The 20877-nt window shown below is 37.1% G+C and overlaps 1 protein-coding gene across 1 annotated transcript in view; it reads right to left on the reverse strand.

Annotated features, from left to right (window-relative positions):
- KCNJ2 (potassium inwardly rectifying channel subfamily J member 2) overlaps positions 1-20877 on the reverse strand; it is a 404418-nt gene that overhangs the window by 76965 nt on the left and 306576 nt on the right. Inside the window, exon 3 of the transcript XR_016389076.1 lies at positions 1-19487. This exon is cut by the window's left edge and continues 76965 nt beyond it. The gene's annotated coding sequence lies outside the window, so the exon portion shown is untranslated. The remainder of the gene's footprint in view (positions 19488-20877) is intronic.

The following is a 20877-nucleotide window of genomic DNA, read 5'->3' on the forward strand; positions in this document are numbered from 1 at the left end:
TACTTAGCCTCCTGCCTCAGGAAGCTTCAGAAAGTAGGACGTGTCTTCTTCAGGGGAAGACCGACGCCGTGTTTTAGGCTACACAAGGCCCTGATGTTGTCAGTCTCATCGTACACAGCTACTAAAGGTTCTGATGACCTCTTATTCTTCAAAATAAGTCTGCTGCATGGGCCTAGCCAGTACGCTCAATGTTTTACCAGTTCTGAATTGTCAAATGCCACAACTACAGATCCTCACTCATCTCTGAAGAGTTCTATTTTCTCTGGAATTTTAGTCCCTTTAACCCTCATTGTTTCTTCTACACTCTGATTCCTTTAGAAACACAAGTTTTATAATTTATCCAGTTGTTCTTTTTGAGTTCAGTAGAAGTATTGGTCTACTTAGAAGCAGAAGTCTTTTGTTGTTGTTAGTTATCTACAAAAAAACTAAAACCATACATTATGCTTAGTGCTAAATTTTCAGAAAGTTACCTCCTAAGATCAAAAACTAGACAAGAATGTCCTTTGTAACTACATCTATTCAAGATGATACTGGAGGATGTTGAAAGTACAATAAGACAAAGCATACAAGCATACATACACAGGACACACATTAAAATATCTAAGAACCGGGAAGCGAAGAAGAGCCCTTATGTGCTGAGGACATACTACTGCACAAAGAAAATTCAAACTAACCTGTAGGTACATTACTCAAATTAACACACGAATTTAGAAACTTCTCAGAATCAAAAGTTAACATAAACCAAGTGCACTCCTATATAATACAAACAATTAACAAATGAAATGTCAAAAAAAGAGACATCATTTATAATAGATTAAAAATCATCACAGAACTTGGAAATCTCTCTTAAAAGATACTGAAGAGCTCCACACAGAGAACTATGAACAAATCTCAGAGAAATGAAAGGAGAACTAAGTAAACAGAGGGATGATGCTTATTCTTGGAAGAGTCAATATCCTAAAGACGTACTTTACCCCACCCTGATCTATAGATTCAATACAATCCCACCCAAAGTCTTGGCAGGGCTTTGTTTGCATTACCTGTATAGAAATGGACAAGCTTGATTCTAACAAAGAAATACAGAGTCAAGAACTTTGAGGAAAAACCTGAGAAAGAAGAGAGTTGGAGCTCATCCCACAAGACACCAATACATATGAAGAGTTAACACAGTGCAGTATTAGCACGAGAAAAGGAAACGTAAGCCAATGGAACAGAATAGAGAGTCCAAAAACATACCCACAAATGTAGGGTCAAATGATTTACAGAAAGGTGTCATTCGGGCTTCCCTGGTGGTGCAGTGGTTGAGAGTCCGCCTGCCCATGCAGGGGACGCGGGTTCGTGCCCCGGTCCGGGAAGATCCCACATGCCGCGGAGCGGCTGAGCCTGCGCGTCCGGAGCCTGTGCTCCGCAACGGGAGAGGCCCACGTACCACAAAAAAAAAAAAAAAAAAAAAAAAAAAGGTGTCATTCTATGTAGTGAGGGGAAAATGTATTCTACTCATACAGTAGGATACTACACAAAGATGAGAATTATGAACAAATTCTCATTCAAAAATGAGAATTATGAACTATACACAGCAACATTATTTCAGAGACATCATGCTGAGAAAAAGAAGCCAGACACAGAAGTGTGTATACTGTATGATTCCATTTACATACAGTTCAAAAACAGAACAAACTAATACCTAATGACAGAAGTCAAAATAATGGTTACTTTCCTTTGGTGAGGGAGGGGACCCAAGGGAGTACTTTGTGGTGTTGATAATGATATTTTGATTTTATACAGTTTGTTTACTTTGTAAAATCCATCAAGCTGTACTTTTAAATCTGTGCATTTTATTTATGTCTGTTTTAATTCAATAACAAAGATTTACCACCAAATGAGCCAGAAAGAGTAAGCTTTGTCCATATATCACAGACGCAAGGTGTAATGAAGTAGAATTCACAGGCTCAGCCCTCATTTTGACATTAGCAGAAGTCACTCAGCTTCACTTGACTAAAATCAACTCAGGAATAGATACATATAAAAGAAATCACATGAACGATTCTACAAATGTTACCTGACAGCAAGCAAGTACATGATAACTTTCTTTCTTTGTGCTCTTCTGCCATAAATGTAACCTGAAGATGGCAAATAAAGCACAAGACTAAAATATTCTTAAATTAATGCAGAAAAAATGATGGTATGTGACATTAGCAGGGATCTTGATATTCATTGTTTTCCTACAAAATCAAGCAACTGTGCAATTTCATCATCACTATATTAACAATATCTGTATTAATAATGAACGTTCACTAGTTCCACAATGCCAGTTAGTGATTTTGGTTCACTTTTATAAGAAAAAAGTTTTTTTCTTAGTCAAGACAAACATCACATTTGATTTTACTACGCTTCTCAACATCTGACTTAGAAAATAATTGGTTTTAAAGTGATGAATATAACATTCTGGGAGATGAAGCTTTTCTGGAACTGCCAGTTTCAAAATTCCATCTTAATTAAATAACAATGAAGTCTCACTCTCCCTTCTCTTTTTGCCTAATTAAAAGCAAAGTAATGGATTTTAAATGAGCCTGATTGGTTGCAAAGCTTTTACTGTTCTTACAAAGTCCTTATCCCAATTTAGCTAACATATACATGTTTAATAGTTTTTCATATATCTGTAGGTAAAAGTACATTTCTCATCTTTTGGAATGGTGTCCACCCTTCTAGGTTTTCAAATAACATTTATGGTTTCCATGGAGACCCAATGAGACTCAAAAGGAAAATATACGTTTTAACGTGAACTATTTCGTGCTCTGCCAAATATACCCAACAGCTTTTGTTGCAGATGTGCTGCATGAACTCTGCTCTGCTCCCATGAAACTCATGGGAATTCAGAAAAAGGCATGAAAAAAAAGTGTTTACAGTTTTCTTGTTATAATAATACTAGTTAATGTTTATATAACCCTTATCTTGTGCCTGGTACATTCTACATATATTAACACATTTATTTCTCACAATAACCATAGGAGAAAGGGACATTTATAGGTGAAAAACTCGAGTCTTAATTACATAATTTGTTCAAAAGGATAGAGCAAGGAAGTGGCAAATTTTGGAATTTGAAACTATGACTGGCTCCCAGATATCATCAGTTACATGAGACCGTAAAAATGTAACATGCCAAAAAATTGAGAAAATAATATAAGAACACAAGAAAAATCAATAACTACACTATTTCTTATAAGTTCTAATAGTATGGAAAGGAAAAATAATGTCAAATACTCTGTTCCATTTAGCTGTTTAAACTTTTGGAGTGTTCATCTGTATGTTTGGTAAAAGCAGAGGATGGTATTTGTTAAATATAAGCACCTATAAATATGTTTTATGTGAGTTTCGTGGTAATCACAAAGCAAAAACCTATAGTAGACACACAAAAGATGAGAAAAGAATGAAAGCTCACCATTACAGAAAATCACAAAGGAAGAACAAGAGAGGAACAAAGAAACTAACAACCAACCAGAAAACAATAAACAAAATGGCAAGTGTAAGACCATTCCTATCAGTAATTACTTTAAATATTAATGGACTAAATTCTCCAATCAAAGGACATAGGGTGGCTGAATGGGGAAAACAAACAAACAAACAAACAAGACCAACTATACACTGCTGAAAAGAGACTCACTTCAGCTCTAAGCACACATAGACTGAAAGTGCAGGGAAGGAAAAGGATATTTCATGCAAGTGGAAATCAAAAGAAAACAGGAGTAGCTATACTTGTATCTGACAAAACAGACTTTAAGCCAAAGACGATACATATTTTAAAGCCATATGTATAACTATCCTTCTATTAGCTATGTTTCTTCTGCTGAAAGTTTCCCTTCTTACTCTCCCACCCCCAGTTTTTGAATTTGGTACTCAACATGTTAGAATTCTGCAACTGTTTCATGATTTTGGATTGTGCACTAACCTTTCCAGTTAGCTGAGGCTCCCTGCCAGACATCCACAAAATCTGGATGAACTAATGATTTATATGTGAGAAAATAAAAATCCTTACACATTAAAAATGATATTTATTAACCATTTATATGGTTCAAAGTGGTAATTTATAATAATAATTTTTTAATGTAAACTTGGAGATAAGAGACAAAATGTATGCTCCATATTTTAGAAATATATTATATTTCAAAACCAAAAATTTATATTTGGGAGCAGTATTTGTCACCTTGTTTGAGAAACTCTAAGACATTGTTTTTGAGATCTCAACACCTTATGTTGATAAAATGAATATTATGTAATATTACAAAATCATCCAAAATGAAATAATTGGTATGTGAAACTAGGAAACACTTCCATCCCTAAAGTTTATGTCATTTCCTACAGAGAGAAAGCTTTAATATTAAATTCTTCCAAAACCTGTTATCTGATAAGATTTTTCTAGAATGGAAAAAAAAGTGTAAGCACTTGCTAAATCCTTTCTATGTGTTCAGCATTCTTATCTCAAGACCCACACTTTTATGATTCCTGGCGTTAGTGAACATTCAGAAGGAGACTTGGCTCTGGGGGTTAACAGCTGTTTATCTATCCATCAATGGTCCCTTGTGCTTATCACCATAGTGTAGGCAACAAACGCATTCCTCAGATCAATGTTTGTTGGGAGTGTCATCATGGCAATGTTAAACTCTCACCATAAGTAGTTGAAAGAGAGAAAGAAAGAGAGAGAAAAATTGGTGGTGGAGAGGGGCAAGGAATAGGGAGAGGGAGGGAAAAAAAAAAAGAGGGGACGTGTAAATTTGGTAAAGGTTTATTGACTCTTCTCTTTGCTTGAATTTTTATAATGTTCTTTCATCCAAATTCCAAATGACATTCATGGCCAACTTCATGTTCTGTGGTCAAGCTAAACTGAATAAATGCTTATGGAAACAAGTGAAGGGCTTTGATTTGAAAAACTCCCTTTGAATAACTACTAATTAATGCCTGGTTATGACATCCAGGTATGAACCTGTGCACATGCTTCTAATGGCACCCCCAGTTACACTTATATATGTTGGTATTCTTGCCCAGTTCTTCCAGATTTAACCTTTTTTTTTTTTTTTTAGGAGAGACAATAGGGGGAAGAGGAATTATCGCCAGCATAGATGCACCTTAAAGCATTTATAAACTACAACCCTGGATACGAGTTCTGTATTCTGATTCTAACTTCATCTCAAGCTGTCTTTCCCTCTGTCTTCCACCCAGACAGACACAAGTGTGCAAGTACGCATTTGGTTGTTGCTGTATTTGCTCCCAAGATGGAAGCCTTGGATGGAAAGTGAAGGAGAATTTTGAGGTGTAAGGGAGTTTTTGCAAATTGTCAGGTGGCTCTTTAAGTAGCACTCCTGATGGCTCTTTCTGTCCACTGGCTAGCGAGCATCCTTATGGGCCCTCATCTGTAATTCAAGGCGATGGTCAATGGGGTCGCTATGATATATTTGTCCATTTGTCCCTCTTTGGGCTCATGAATTTTCTGGAAGTACATTATATACTCTAAGGGAACAGAAACACCGTCAATGTGCCACCTTTTAACTACGTGAATTGATTGGGTGGTTTTTGGTTTCTTTCATTTTTCAATAAGCAATTAGGCTCTCTGGGAATTCAAAGTTAAGTAAGGAATGACACATTACCTGGAATATCTTACAGCCTCTTAGGAGAGAAAACATACTGATAAATATTTCGTATATGACCATTCTGATTCTCATGAAAAAGACACACTAGAATTAATGAATATAAGTGACACTATACATGCTAAAATGAAAGTCCATACAGGTAAATGGGAGTGATGGAGGGAGAAGTAAAGAGTGGATTCTCTGATGTAGGGAGAGGGAAGCTCAGAATAAAAAAAAAGTCTTCTAAATTATTCTATGGAGGACATGGTTTTTGCCTGGTTCTTAGGTGGGGAAAGATTTCTCAACAGAAGGCAGAGCAAGTGCAAATGTCGAAGGTTCGTGATGTGTTTGAAGAACTTCTTTCCGACAGGCTAGACCATCTTTCATCTAGAGGACATACTCAATTGAGAATAGCTAGAGATGAAGTTCAAGAGACAGCCAGGAACCAAATGACGGAGAGACTTGTTCACTCTCCTAACTTGTGCGAACTTTATCTGAAACAGACAGCCACCTGTGGAAGAATTCAGAGTAACGGCATTCTCAGCTTTGAGTTTAGAGCAATCACTCACAGAAGTGTGGACTAATATCCCAGAAATAACCTCTTTATCTTTACCATTCCTTAAGTAAGAAGGGTCACATCCACAGGTTATGTTGGCTGTAAAGCCATTTGTGAACATTCTTCTAGTAGGATTCTCGTGTTACACATGAGACAACAGAGACTTACCAAGGTCATAAATGGGAAAAGCATAGGCAGAAGAATTGGGCTTCTCTGACCCCAAAGTCTGTGCTCCTTTTTAATGGACCAGAGTGCCTGCCTGATGTGATCTTTTCACCTTCAGAATCCTCATACAACCTCGAACTCTCTTACGGTGTTTATTTCATTCTACTTTGAGTTATTTGAAACTCATCTTATGCCTCCTTCTTAGCTGCATATCTTGGAGGGAGGGGCTATGCGTTACTCATCTTTTCAGATTCTCTCTGTGTTCAGCACATTTCCTTATAGTGATAGGTACTTGACATATACCTATTAAATAAATACATAAATAAAGAAGCATTTTAAATAAATATAAATGTCATCAGCCGTTAGCTGAGCAATTCAGTCCTCTATTACTTATATTAGTAAAAAAAAAGTATATGTTTTAAAACCTTGCCTTGGTTAAAGAATCACTAATAAGGGCTTCCCTGTTCTGAGGCCACTTATTTGTCACATGGCTTGAGCACTTCAGCGGTCAAAGTATCAGTATGTTAAAGAATAAATCCTCTATTTAAAGGCATTTAATTCTTTATCTGTTGCTTAAATTCTAGATAACAGAACAATTTTCTGTGGTCAAATTTATCACTAAGGTAATTATTGTCAGGTGTCTGGAAGAGATAACGTGAATTAGCATCAGAGCTGATCGTTCAAGTTCCAAAAAGAAACAACTTAGTAGTACCTTCACAATTCATTTAGTACAAGAAAATGCAATGTTTATACAATTTCTTATATAAGACTAACAGTGAAAATGATTACTCTTGAATCTGTTGTTTTGAAGTATCATATTTATTTTTGATGACAAGGATTCACAAGAGATGCATTTATTCCTTCAGCCCATACTTATTAGTTACCTATTCTGGACTAGACTTGGTGCTAAGTGAAGAGAAAGCTACTTATCCCTCGCCTTAATGGAGCTTGTTGTAGGGAGGACATTCATAGTCTAGTGTGTGGAAAGGGGCTTGGATAAGATGGTAAAAGAATTAAGAACTGAAATACAGTAAGCACAAATAGACAAGCACCATGGCCTCAGATGAGGCCTCCCTTGGTTGTCTAGCAAGAAGTGATATCAAAGATTAGCCGGGGTTTCCTTTATTCCAGCAAGGGTTTTCAGAGAATTTTGAAAGTGACGAGCGTATTGTGAAAATGAACCATTGAAGATGGCAGAACACAACAGGCTCCAAGACCCAGTGCAATGAATCTGAGGAAGTGAAAGATGGGGAAGAAGGACACTGACACGCCAGCAGCAGAGAAGAAAAAGTTCACGACCAAACAAATCTTGTAAAAGGAGGGGCTGAAGAAAGAAATCCAAGAGCCTGATACTCCTTATAAATAGCTTCCGGAAGTCCAGAAACAGTAGAGAGGACAGAAAATACTGAAATTTTTTGTTTAGAATTTTAGTTTAGAGGAAGGAGGACAGATGTGGGAGAGAAAGGGGCAGACAGGCAGCTTGGAGGAAAACCAAGAAAAAAAATTCTCAGAGTAGACTCACCCTACCTTCTACCCACCAGGGTGATGACACCCTTTGGAATGGCTACCAGGACTTTCCACGCTACCATGGAATTGTTCTGTCTTGGGAGAATGAACTGTAGCCCAAGAGGATGAAATACGATCTTGACTGCTTGGAAAGAGGTTGAGACTTCAGAAGGAACACTAGAACAAGTGTCTGTGAGCAAAATCTCAAAGCTTCAGAGGGTTTCAGAGGGTCTCCCTCTATACCCACACCCACGTCCTCAGAAGACAGCATGGAGGTAAGAAGTCTACCTTACCTCCAAGAAGTTGGAGGTAAGTTGCGAATGTCATGCAGAATGGGTGAAAACAGTACACTGTAAGAATACTTGGCATCCTTAATCTAAAGTATTCAACAGATGCAGCAAAAGAAACTATTCTGGATATAAAACGGGCAACTGTCTCTGAAATCAATGAGAAACTGAACCCCAGATAGGAAGGACACATTTCACTGAATGTATTAGAAAAGGAAAATCATAGAAAACAATGGTCTTGAGAACATATTCTGATTAAGTTTTTGAACATCGATGATAAAGAAAGAATAGTTTAGGTACCAGTACAAATAGAGCAAGCCACCCACAAGGGATCAGTATGTTTGGTTTTGAATTCCGTTACAACTTGCAATGCCACAAGTCATTAGATTATTGTCTACAAAGTACACAAGAGAATAAGGTGTGAGCGAGAATATTCTAAACAAGCAAAGTTTCATCCAGTACAAAATAGCAAAGTGAAATATTAGCCCTTACAAATTTATGTAATATATAAATATTGCACAAAAAAGTATATATATATAATTTATACATATGTATGTTTCTTGATGTTTATATCCATCCATTCATCCAAGAGATCAAGATAAAGAAGTTAGAAGCAGAGAATTTCTTGCATTTCTTTGAAAGCATCTGACGTATCTGGGTGCAATTTCTTGCATCATCCTCTATGCCAGGAGTGCCCGGGGCAACCTCTCCTTGCCCTGAGGCTGGACAGCTCCTAGCACATTCTATGAAGCACTCAATATAGACCCTCTGCTCAGGATTTCCTGAACTGACTGCCCCCTCACACTAGGGCTAGATTTGATGCCTTTATTCTAGTTATTCCCAAGTGCATATCTCCACCACGGCCTGGGATCATGTTTTATTCGTTTGCACCATCCCCTGCTGAGAGCAGCGTCTTATACATAGAAAACACTTGCTTAACCTTGGCTGAATGAACAAATAAATGAACGGCTCCTGGCCTTAGCTTTTCTGCATAAATAATTTCACTGCCTTTATACGTGTCACATAGTTTACTGTGCAACTGGCAGAAATATGCAATTCCAAATATTGCCTCGCTATCTTTTTCGTAATATTTCATGTGAAATTGTATTTGACTGGGAAGAAACTTAAAAACAAGTGAGCTTGTTTAAACAACTCTGTTTATTTGACCGTTAGAATATGCAGAATGAAACCACATAGCTCATTTATTTGTTTGTTAAAAATACCCACTTTTTAATTTCCACCCATTTTTTACTTCGAGTAATTCTACTTGACCGTGACACTCAGTCTGCTAGTTTTCAAACTCAAGAATTACAGGGGCAGTCACTAATTTGATAAATCCATTATCACATAATTGAGGTTGTCTGCAACCTAACGGTAGTTATTAACTTCTCTAAAAATGCCAGAAATACTGTTAGAAAGCAAATGTACATGCACCGTCATTTTGTATTTTTATGAGTTTATTTTCTCAGTTTTACAAGCTAATAATAGGAAGAACCAAAATGTCACCTGCAACATCAGCATGCAAGGAATACATGCGTAATTCCAAGATTTAGCAAGTATATCTTTAGAACTGCTTCTCTAATGACTCTGAAACTTTAGACAAATGTGTATAGCTCTCTGGCCAAAGTAACCACAGGAACTGGGTTTTTCTAGACAATCTTAGATTCAAATATACCTATAACTTACCATGGCAAATCTAAGTTTTGTTAAAACAAACAAACGAACAAAGAAACCTATTATGAGAAAATAAAATCTAGGCAAACTGAAATCAGGTTTAGGATATCTTTAACTTTGAAAGAAAAGTAAATTATAATCATCTATAATCCTTCAATCAATAAGATTACTATTATAGGGGTGGCTGATCCATATTCTACAACCCCGAAGGAATAAAGTTTACAAAGTGAGATTAGTTTGGGTTAGGGAAGGCGGTATGGAAGCAGGAGGTCTTTAAAAAAAGAGGAAGAAATATTTCTTCATCCTCAGAATTTTTTAAGAGTTACGTCGCTTTCGAGGCATGTGCTAATTCAAACACTAGACAGCAGTCTCAGAAAAGTCCTTATGGGATTTATCCCAATTAATACAAATATCTTATTTGTATCATCATATTGTTGAAGTTTGAAAATTATTTCAAATATTTTAAATACTTTGAAAATTATTTCTCAAAATGTGGGCCATAGAACCTCCGGTTCATGGATTAGATTGGCATGATTGATTAAAATGGAGAGTCATAGAACCTGTCCCAGATCTACTGGGTAGAAATCCCTGGACTTGAGATGTGGAATGTGGTCTTTAATAGGGTCATTCTGCACCATGAAGTTTAAGAAACTCTCTAGAATAAATGAAAAGAGAGCTCATTGTCTTAACTGCCTTTTTACCACCTATAAGCACACAAAAACCCACATGCGTGCACTACACATATCACGTGCCATCTACGTTATGTTATTATGGTGTCATTCAAATCACTCATTTTTTAAATAAATCAAAAGATCTGAATCTGAATTGTGGCTTTGCCACTAAATAGCATAATTTGAGGTAACATAACCTGACATAGTGAAAAAAGAACTTTGTTCATGTCTTTGTTCATGTCAAATAGATGGCATTCAATTTTCCACGTAAAGCGTGTCATTGTAAATAATGTTTTCCAAAAAATAGACACCTTGCATAGTCAACAAGATTAGGTACAAATGTGATGTACTTTCAGGACCCACCACAGCTGGCATGAACCCCTAGTTACATGCCACTTAACGTGGCATTAACATTCCCTAATGTATGATACATACCTACATACATTCCCTATTATTTTAACAATGTCAAACTATTTTTTATTCCAGGAACATGCCATGGTGTTTCAAGCTCTCCTTTTTCTTGAAATGCCTGCTGATATAGTTTGAATTCCCATCGATGTTGGATGACTCCATCCATACCTCCCTCCTTCTGAGGTTCTCCCTAACACTCCTGTTAAATATTAGTCACACACTATTCTTCTTTCAAGGTATTTTGCTTTTATACCAATATGACATTCATTGCATTATAATTGAAGGTGTATAACGTTTTCAGTCTCCAGGAAACTATGTATTCCTAGAAGTCAGGAAGAAAATATTCCTAGTATTTATTAGAATATACAGTTGACCCTTGGACAATATGGGTTTGAACTGTGCAGGTCCACTTATACACACATTTTTTCCAAAAGTAAATACTACCGAATTACACCATCCAAAGTTGGTTGAATCTGCGGATGCAGAACTGCAGATCTGGGGGAACCGTGGTACCGAGGGCTGACTATATCATCCCTGGACTTTGACTGCATGGAAGGTTGGCTCCATTAAACCCCACCTTATTCAAGGATCGACTGTATATATAAATTCTCACTATAAGAACACATTCTCACCTGTGAGCTGTCTATTATGTTCTCATTCAATATTGATGAAATTGAATTGGACATCATTTTTAGTAGCCAGGATAATTGCAAGACACTATTTTACAAGTCTTTGAAAACAAGTTGAACGTTCTCGTGAAATCCGTGTAAGACAATAAATTACACTTTCATCATCGTAAATCTCAGAAAACACTGAAACGGTACTAAAAGAAAATATAGACTTGTTTTACAATTTTGCATATCTGAACTGAAAAAGAAATCCTTCTTTAGGGAATAAAACTCTTAGGGATTTTCCTAAGCAGAAATAGTATCACATCAGACTTGAAATAGATGTCAGACACAGAGGTCTAAATGTCTTTCTTCCTATTCACTCCCATACACGCTTGCTGGCCAGTTACATTCTAAATTTGTGTACTGAAAATAAAATGTGATCTGTAAAGAAGGAGACATTTACAGAATTCTATATTTGCCGACATCATGCCCTGAATTAGACTTTTCTTTTAAATTGATTTTATGATACTCCTCTTAGATATCCTAATAACAATGCACGATTGTGGTAGAGAAAACCACATTAAGTACATGTTAAATTACATAGAAACTTTGCAATAAAAATCATCTGGAAGACGGCATTGCTCTTTGCATTTTCTTTTGAGGACAGATACATGTCTGTATAGTAGGAACAGATGCAAGAAAAACGAAAATAGTACACAGAATACTATAACATCTACAGTGAGCTTCAATGGCAACAGGTTCCATTACATTCTTCAAAGGTCAAGGAGAGTTGTCACGGAGAATACGGATTGAGTAAAAGCAATAAAAAAAATCAGAAGAGTTTATGCATGAGTATGTTTCACCAGTGGAAAAATGTTAATTTGGAAAAAAAATAAAGAAATGTCTCCCTCCAAGCAATTGGGTGGGACATTAAGAGTGATATATCTTCAATGTTTTCAAAGTATGAATAATAATGCCAATTAACATTCTCTTCTTAGACATGTATGACAGCAGCTGGATTTTTATTAACAGCCCAGCCATTTGTACATGTTTGTCCAAAATGGGGTAAAATCTTTGGACACGTGTGTTTTCAGGACCAAGGACTACTAAAAATTTTTTTAAGAACTTGTTTTTCCCAATCATGTCTTTTACTGGACTTAAATATTCCATTATAGGAAATGAATTGAAAAAGAATTTCAAAATGTTCTATTTTCCTTCTCTTGTAACTTAAACCTGAAGGGTGAACCGTGTTCATCATTTTCCAAGAAGGGGCGCACATGGTATCAATCTGAGTCATGGGAAAGGCGCTGGAGTGCTTCAAAAACTTCATAAAACTAAAATAATGTCAGGATAGATGAAGAAATCAGAAAATGCACACCCATTTCAAATGGGAAAATTAATATTTGTTTAATAAAACGAGTAGTTCTTGTCTTTCATATAAAAATTATATTGATAATGCTGCATAGTAAATGCCATTAATTTGATAGAGGTTTAATCAAGTGTCTCTATTTTTCCATGGACTAGATACCCTCCTCATCTTTAAAGTATCAGTTAACTTAAAATTATATTCATTGAAAAACCATTTCCCAGAAATTTTATATTTAATCAAATGAGCATGCATTTAATTGGGTGCTCGTATATTGGACCTATATGGGTCCAAGAAAAGCCATTCCACTGAAAAGAAAAGTCTGCTGCCTACTTTTTACCTTCTCATGAACTGAATCTACAGTATATTCCCCTCCCCACCCCCCTGCTCCTGTTTGAACTACATGAGCCTGTCTGTTTAAACACAGAGAGGGGATGACTAAAATGTAGCACCAATCCAAGAAATTAATCCACCCTATAATATTCAACCTATCAACAGGGCTTAAGGACAGTTTATCAACAGCATTATAGTGTCTTTGATTTATGGTGTTTACTGCAGAGTCTGAGCTGCTGCCCTGGAAAATATTTCCTCCATAAAGTATAACTAACACTATATATCCGTCTTTCTCTTTTGCACCATTCACTCTTGTACCCTAAGTAGACAAAGTACTTTTGGTAATAGTGCAAGATCTCTGAAAAGATCTGTATGGAACTTAGCCAATTTCACATGCTTTGTTAGTTTCTTAACTTGTTGACAGTGCATATGACTAAAACATAGATTATAAAGATGGGCTGAGTGGTGATTAATGACATAGGGATCACAGATGCTTCTATTGTTTCTTTTCATACCATTCCAAGCCCTTTAAACATATTTTCTACTTTAATGGACTAGCTATCCTACCCACAGTAAGGTACACATAGTTTTAAAATTCTTCTTCCTCTGAATCGTTAACATGGAACTATTCCCTAGTGCAAAGTTGGAGTTGAAGTGAAAGAAGTCAATTATTGTCTTGCTTTGATAAGGCTTGTGTTAGCATCAAAACATGCACACGCACACGCACGCACGCACGCACGCACTTTACCCCCTACTTACTCATTAACCTTGGCTGTACTGTGACCTCCTTGGGGAAAAGTATCATATTATATCCCCCCAATATTTAGGATAATATCTGTTCCATTGTTGAAATGATAATATATTTATTGACAAAATATATGCATAATAGATGTACTTTTTGTGCATAACCATAACTAAAAACGTAGACTCTAAAACATTCTTGACTAAACTATTCTGAAGTCTTCTGCCAAAACCTTGAAATTCAATCTATATAAATTTGACTTTAGGAGATCATTGCTATCCTCATTGTTATTCACAGATCAATTCTGAGACTCTAAAAACAGCCAATGCTAATGGGATGCTAATCCAACAGACTGAACAATTAAAAGTGTTAATGACAGGATTAGAATAATTTTTTTTCTATTATTATTATTTCATGCCTGAAATATTCGGTGCTTGGGTTTCTGTTTCTATAAGTGGCACAAAAAGAAAAAGAGTCTTTATAGCAGATCCTAAAATGACTGTGCGGATTTCAAAGAATGTTTTCCAATGGAAAGAAAGTGTAAATCTTTTATGTCGTTGAGTGCTGAAACAGCTTATTGATCAACGTCAACAGGTGGAGCCAGGACAAATGGCCCTAATCTGTGCCTTTGTAAATACATTAACCACCAGGAGACAATTGTTCCAATGAATCAAGAAAATTCATATGAGTTTCTGTGTTCAGTCCTTCAGAGTCCCAGCCTATAAGCTAGAAAGTCGAAGGGGATCTTCTATGGTATATTTCAAAAGTCTAGGTTATATATTTTGCCTGGAACTACTTATAGAGAACTACGAATGCCATTTTTAGAAAATAACTGTGGTTACTTGGGCCAGTGTCAAGGTAACACTTTCCAAAATACAACGACCAGGAAGATTTGCACGTCTCAAAGATATTTGAAGTTGATGGAGTCTGTGGTTACTTAAAGATCAGCTGCTCTTATTGGATTAAGTAAGAACTGGGCTGTGATCTGGGCACACAGATTGTGGATGTTCGGAATGCACTCATTTCTTTCCCATGATCTAACATCCCATGATTTCTGACCTCTCCCCAACCCAGTCATTCTTCCCCGGGAAATAGGTTGTTTGTCCTTTTAAAACTGTCACCTACAATTGCATATTGTCCTCTGGATGTTGATTGACAAGCACAGGAAACAGTGACATTATTACTGTCTATTATTTAATGGATCACATATTATATATAATTAGTACAGAATAGGTCAAGTCTTTAGTAAGCAGTCGATAAGCGTTAGTCATTATTATCATCATTATGCGCTCCCCACGGCTGTTGCTTAGCTGTTGAATCAACCTTTTAAACATGATGCGCACTGTCAAATAAAACCTCTACTTTGAGCTTCTAGCTTTATTTTCGTTCGCGTATTTATTTTGTTTGCTTGTTTGGTGGTGTGAGGGGAGGATTATTTGTCTTCTTGAACTACTCTCAATTCATTCTTTCCCTAAAATCTGTATTTCACCAGTTGATTCTTTGGACACAAAGGGCAGAATTTCTTATTCATCTTTCCTAACTTGGAAATATAGACCTAGCAATCCAAATGTTTAAAATTACTTACTCTCTTGATTTTATAAAGTACCACATAAGCTTTACAGCATTAATTCATGAATCTTCCAAGTGAATAGGCATTTTGTGTGTGTGTTTTCTTATGGATTCCTCCATAATACTAAGCATAAGTCCGATAAGTTATATCGTACGCGTAACAGCGTTTATGAGCATGGAAATAGTGGGGGAGTTATAGAAGGAGACCTTGAAAAATGAACCAAGAGAGTGAAGAGAATTCCCTACCATGAAGTCCTTCAGATAAATAACAGATTCTCAGAATCCTGGATAAAATTTTCCTGAGCAGAGACTTACAGTATAAGAAACTGAGATGGCCACATTTTAGAAACAGATTTTTTTCAAGATACAGGAAAAAATTTTCAATTCTATTAAAATCAGAGTAAAAGCGTTCAGGACATTCTCCTCTTTGATTTCCCTATATGCCTTCAAAATTCTTTTCTTACTGTCTTTTTCATGAATTTATTATTTAATCCATTCTCTGGAGTAAACTGAATTTATCAAGGGATTTTTTTCCTCTGTAACAGAGAGAAGGGCTTGCATTTATTGAACAGAACAAATATAAATGCTAATCCTCACAAACAGAAAAATTAACAAAACACAGGTCATGGAGATCATGACAACAGGTCTTCTGATGTCCATCAGAAATCACTTAACAGGAAACTGAAAAACAGTGGCTTAAATAAATTGGGAGGTTATTTTTCTCTCATACAGCAAGCACACAATGCCACTGAAGATGCAGCCTTCTTCTAGCTTCCACTGCACCACCTCTTGCCCTTTCCAACTGGTTTTCCGATCCAAGGGGAAAAGCAAAAAGCAATCTTCAGCTGAGTCAGCACCCTTACAGAGAGCATTCTGCAAGCCCTATTTCAAGGGACTTCTACTTTTATTTCATTGACTAAAGCTTAATCATGTGATCATCTCCAGCTCCAAGTGAAGCTGGGAAATGTAGTTTTTAAGGTACACCTATATCACCTCCACCTAAATGAGGTAATGTTAATAAAATGTCAGGGGACAATGGGAGAGAAGATGTATCTCTTACCTATTACCTTTCTTCCATATTTACATTAATAAGACCCTTTAATTTTCCTAGAAACTGCTACAGAGACTGCCCTTTTCTTGAGCATGAGAGCAATTGCGGAATCTACTTTTCAATCTACTTAGCCCTAGAGGTTGATCTGCTACTGGATACTGAGCTTCAAAGGACTGTCAAATATTCTTTTTTGCGGTACGCGGGCCTCTCACTGTTGGGGCCCCTCCCGTGGCGGAGCACAAGCTCCGGACGCGCAGGCTCAGCAGCCATGGCTCACGGGCCCAGCCGCTCAGCGGCACGTGGGATCCTCCCGGACCGGGGCACGAACCCGTGTGCCCTGAATCGGCAGGCGGACTCCCAACCACTGTGCCACCAGGGAAGCCCCAAATATTCTTTTTTAAAGAAGTACACGGTAAAGCACTTGCCATTTCACAAACATTTAAATCACAAAATAAAAGCCACTCACATGTAAGATTATTCCATGATATATTGCTCACCTTCTGCAATCTCTTTCCTTCTGCTCCTGGTTAATCATTAAAATGTCAACTCTATGTGAACACAGTTTTTCAATTAATAAATATATGTGGAGGTTGTAAAAATCAATAAACAGAAACCTCAATTAAAATAGAGTTGGGATGCCAGAAGGGGGAAGCTCTCATGCCCAAAAGGAAGAAGAAAGACTCCTCTTCTTGCCTGGCAAGCGTTCAGCCAATGAGAGACTCTCGCAATCAGTCAATGAAAAGCCACTACTTCGAACTCTTAGTTCCTCCAATGGATTCTGTTTACTAAAACCTTCCCAACTCCCTTTCATCCTCTTTAAAAGTGTTCTCCTCTCCTTGCTCATGGCAGGCCATGGTGCCAGACCCCAAACTGCAATTCCTTGTTGATCCTGAATAAACCCCTTTTTTGGCTGGAGACATAACTGGCCATCTATTTGCTGAAGGTCAAAAAAGCAAGTTAAAAAACAGATTTTCTCAATGACACAGAGATTCTGCTAGCCTTTCATTAACCTGTTTTGTCCACATAACACAAAGGTCCACATTTATATAATTTTAAGGTACAATGTGCACAACACCTCAGAATCACAAAGGCCATCTAGTCAACCCCTCATCCAAAGTACATATCGTTTAGAGAATCCCAGCCTCCTTCTCTAATATTTCCCCATTTGATGTGCTTGATACTTGAAGAGGCGGAGAATTACGGTTGAGATGCTTCGTAATGGACGTTCGTCCTCTATTATAAACAACTGTTACTCTATAACATTTAACCACTTGCCTTGCTTCTATTTATATACCGGGCATTTAAATGAACTACATCCACATATTCACATGATAGGAGATCACGTAGAGAATTACCTTCTCTGAGTGAGGACTGTTGCCTGAATGTCTATATTGTTTATATATCCTCAAGTTTAAGGGTTGACATCCTGCACAGAGTTTTAACTTGTCCTTTACCAACCTTAAGAAAAAGCTATAAGTCTTTGTTCTTGTGGCAAAGAACACGATGTTGAAACATCATTATTTGTAATATCTCAGGCCCAGAAATACAGTGGAAAGTAGGAATTAAAAGCCCTGTGAGTGTATTTTTCCTTAATAAACTATCTTCATCTCTACTCTCTCCATATTTCAGGCCTACCTACTCCACGACATTTATTATGTGTAAATTTTTCCCTTTATCTGAACTTCTCGACTTAAGATGCTACTTAACAATGGAAAACATGTCTCAGGAAAATAGAGGAATCATACACTTTGGCTTCCCTCTACCACCATTTCTCATTTGTATCAACAACATAACACAGGCCATAAATTTGGAGATAAGTTTGTCTCTGTATTACCTATGTATTTAGGAGAAAACCTTATCTCTTCCACTGATATTCAGTATTACGAAGCAAAACATGGTCCCTCCAGAGTCTCTGGATTATGTTTTTCTGTGACACAGTGCCCACCCTTTCCCTGATGGAACCTGCCCTCCTTGCCATGAACTGCAGTCACTGAAGTAATCTTCTTACAGACTAAATTCTAGAACAGATGGCCCAGGCAAGTATAAAGTTCAGCTGCCCATTCCATAGCAACTGTGGTGCTTTAAATGATTAGGAAAATTGCGGCAGCCAGGAAATGTTTATTGTTTTGGAAAGAGGGTGGGTCAGGATGGGATTTCACTTTCACTCTTTCCTAGAGGAAAATATTCATCCAGCAGATTTTATGTGACATATCAGAACCACAGTCTCCACTTGCCAACTGTCAAGACATCCGATGGTTAAGGCAACTGGGAAAGGCAGCAAGAAAATAAACTGACTCCCAGCCAAGCAAATGCCAATTATAGTTTGTTTTAAGTGCGCTAGGAAGGATGGCCGGAGGCCAGCGGCATGGGGGATGGACAAGGGTTGCTTAAAGGGCACATAGCAAAGGCTATGGCCTGTGAAATTCCAAAGAGACGTGATTGGCATGGCGACACAGATGGAGGGGGTGGCCGCGATTTCTCAAAGATGACTTCAACGCTGTGCCAACCAAACTGCTCTTTGATTTGTGGTTCAAAGCCTCTCCGTATGATGGGAATTGTGGGACATGGAGAATGATTTATTCAAAGTTTTAACATGATTTTAATCAGGAGAGTCACCATGTGCTTTGTCAATGGGCAATCCAAACCACACTTGCAGAAGTCAAGAAAAAATAAGAGTTTCCTCCAGTGTGATCAATTCTCTGGCTCAGAGTAAAATGAAGTTACTGCTTACTTCAAAAAGCAACCTGTATCTGGTTGCCTCCAAGTAGACTCAAGTAATTGTGTTACATGAAGTAGTAGACACCCAAAGGGTCTTACCTGGCTGTTGACTTTTCTTCATTAAAGAGAATGTAAGGTTATTTGGTTATGTAGGGGAAGAAAAACAATTTTTCCTCTACCCTCCTAGATTCTTGACTGAGATCCCCCTGTAATAAAAGATAAACAGGAGAAAAACAGATAAATGTTTAATATTAGGTACAGGAAAATTTAGTAGCTCTCAGAAATGGTCCATGCCATCATCTTAAATACCATCTCCAGCTAAAGACAAAGGAAGATGTTGGGCTGGGAAGAGCCACGTTTTTAAGGCAAAGCACAATAAACAAAGGTATGGTTGTTTTGTAGATTAGGTTGTTGCCTTTTCCACTGCTAAGAGTTTCTACAGATTTAGTCATCCTCTTCCTGGTACAGAGAAGGAGATACCCTTACAAATGGAGATTTCCCTTATAAATGTAAATCACCCTTACACAAGGGTAACTTCTACTTGGTTTTCAGAGCTCCTCTGGTGTCTGCTGTTCTTTACAAATAATAAGAGGCATATTTTGGGGTGAAGAATTCTGCTCTTTTTCAGCTAGCATTTTGGAATTAGATGGTTTAAACTGACTCATGCATTCACCTAGATGTATTCTATCAAGTGATCATATTTCATTAAAGAATAAACTCCCCTTACTTGGTGGGGAGGCAGTTGTAATGTAGGCATGACAGGAAGAGAATGTTGCATCTAGAAATATGAAATCGAAAAATTCTTTAAATTGCTTTTTGGGTGAATTATTATATTGCCAATGTTAGCAAAATTTTAAAATGGAAGGTTAGCCTCAAAGTAGAAATCCAATCATGTGTACAGAAATGTACTTTATTGAGTCCATATTATTAAGTAAGTTCCAATGGAATATACTAATAAGTTCTCCAAATAAGTGAATTTCATTTTCAGAAATATATGCACTTCTGAAATTTGAATATAAAATAAATTTTCATAGATTAAGATATGTGATGTTTCACAAGAAATAAGATAAAAGCAAGCAATCATGACCATGTAACTGAGAGAATTCTGCTTGCTCAAGGTATTTTTGTACAAAGGAAATAAAAGCTTCCTCTTTAATCCTCTTCAATATAGTCAGAATGATGTGGATACACAAAAGGTCAGAGATACAAGTCACGGGGCTCTCAACTGTGCTAGACATGGCACAGAATAGACCAGGAGTTCTCATCCTTGGCCACTCATCACAACCATCTGGGGAGATTTAAACAGTATTGATGTCTGGTGCCCAAGTACAGAGATTCTGACTTAATTGATCTTAAGTGTGTCATGGGCGGGCACTTTTGAAAGCTCTCCAGGTGATTCCAAAGTGCAATCACCAATGAGAATCACTGGTCTAAGACAAAGATGTCACAAAAAAAGAAAACCACGGACCAATATCACTGATGAACATAGATGTAAAAATCCTCAACAAAATACTAGCAAACAGAATCCAACAGCACATTAAAAGGATCATACACCATGATCGAGTGGGGTTTTTCCCAGGGATGCAAGGATTCTTC

The sequence above is a fragment of the Delphinapterus leucas genome, chromosome 19 (genome assembly GCF_059928025.1).
Source record: "Delphinapterus leucas isolate spDelLeu-1000000601 "Yukka" chromosome 19, BTC_Dleu_Yukka2, whole genome shotgun sequence".
NCBI classification, from domain to species: domain Eukaryota; kingdom Metazoa; phylum Chordata; class Mammalia; order Artiodactyla; family Monodontidae; genus Delphinapterus; species Delphinapterus leucas.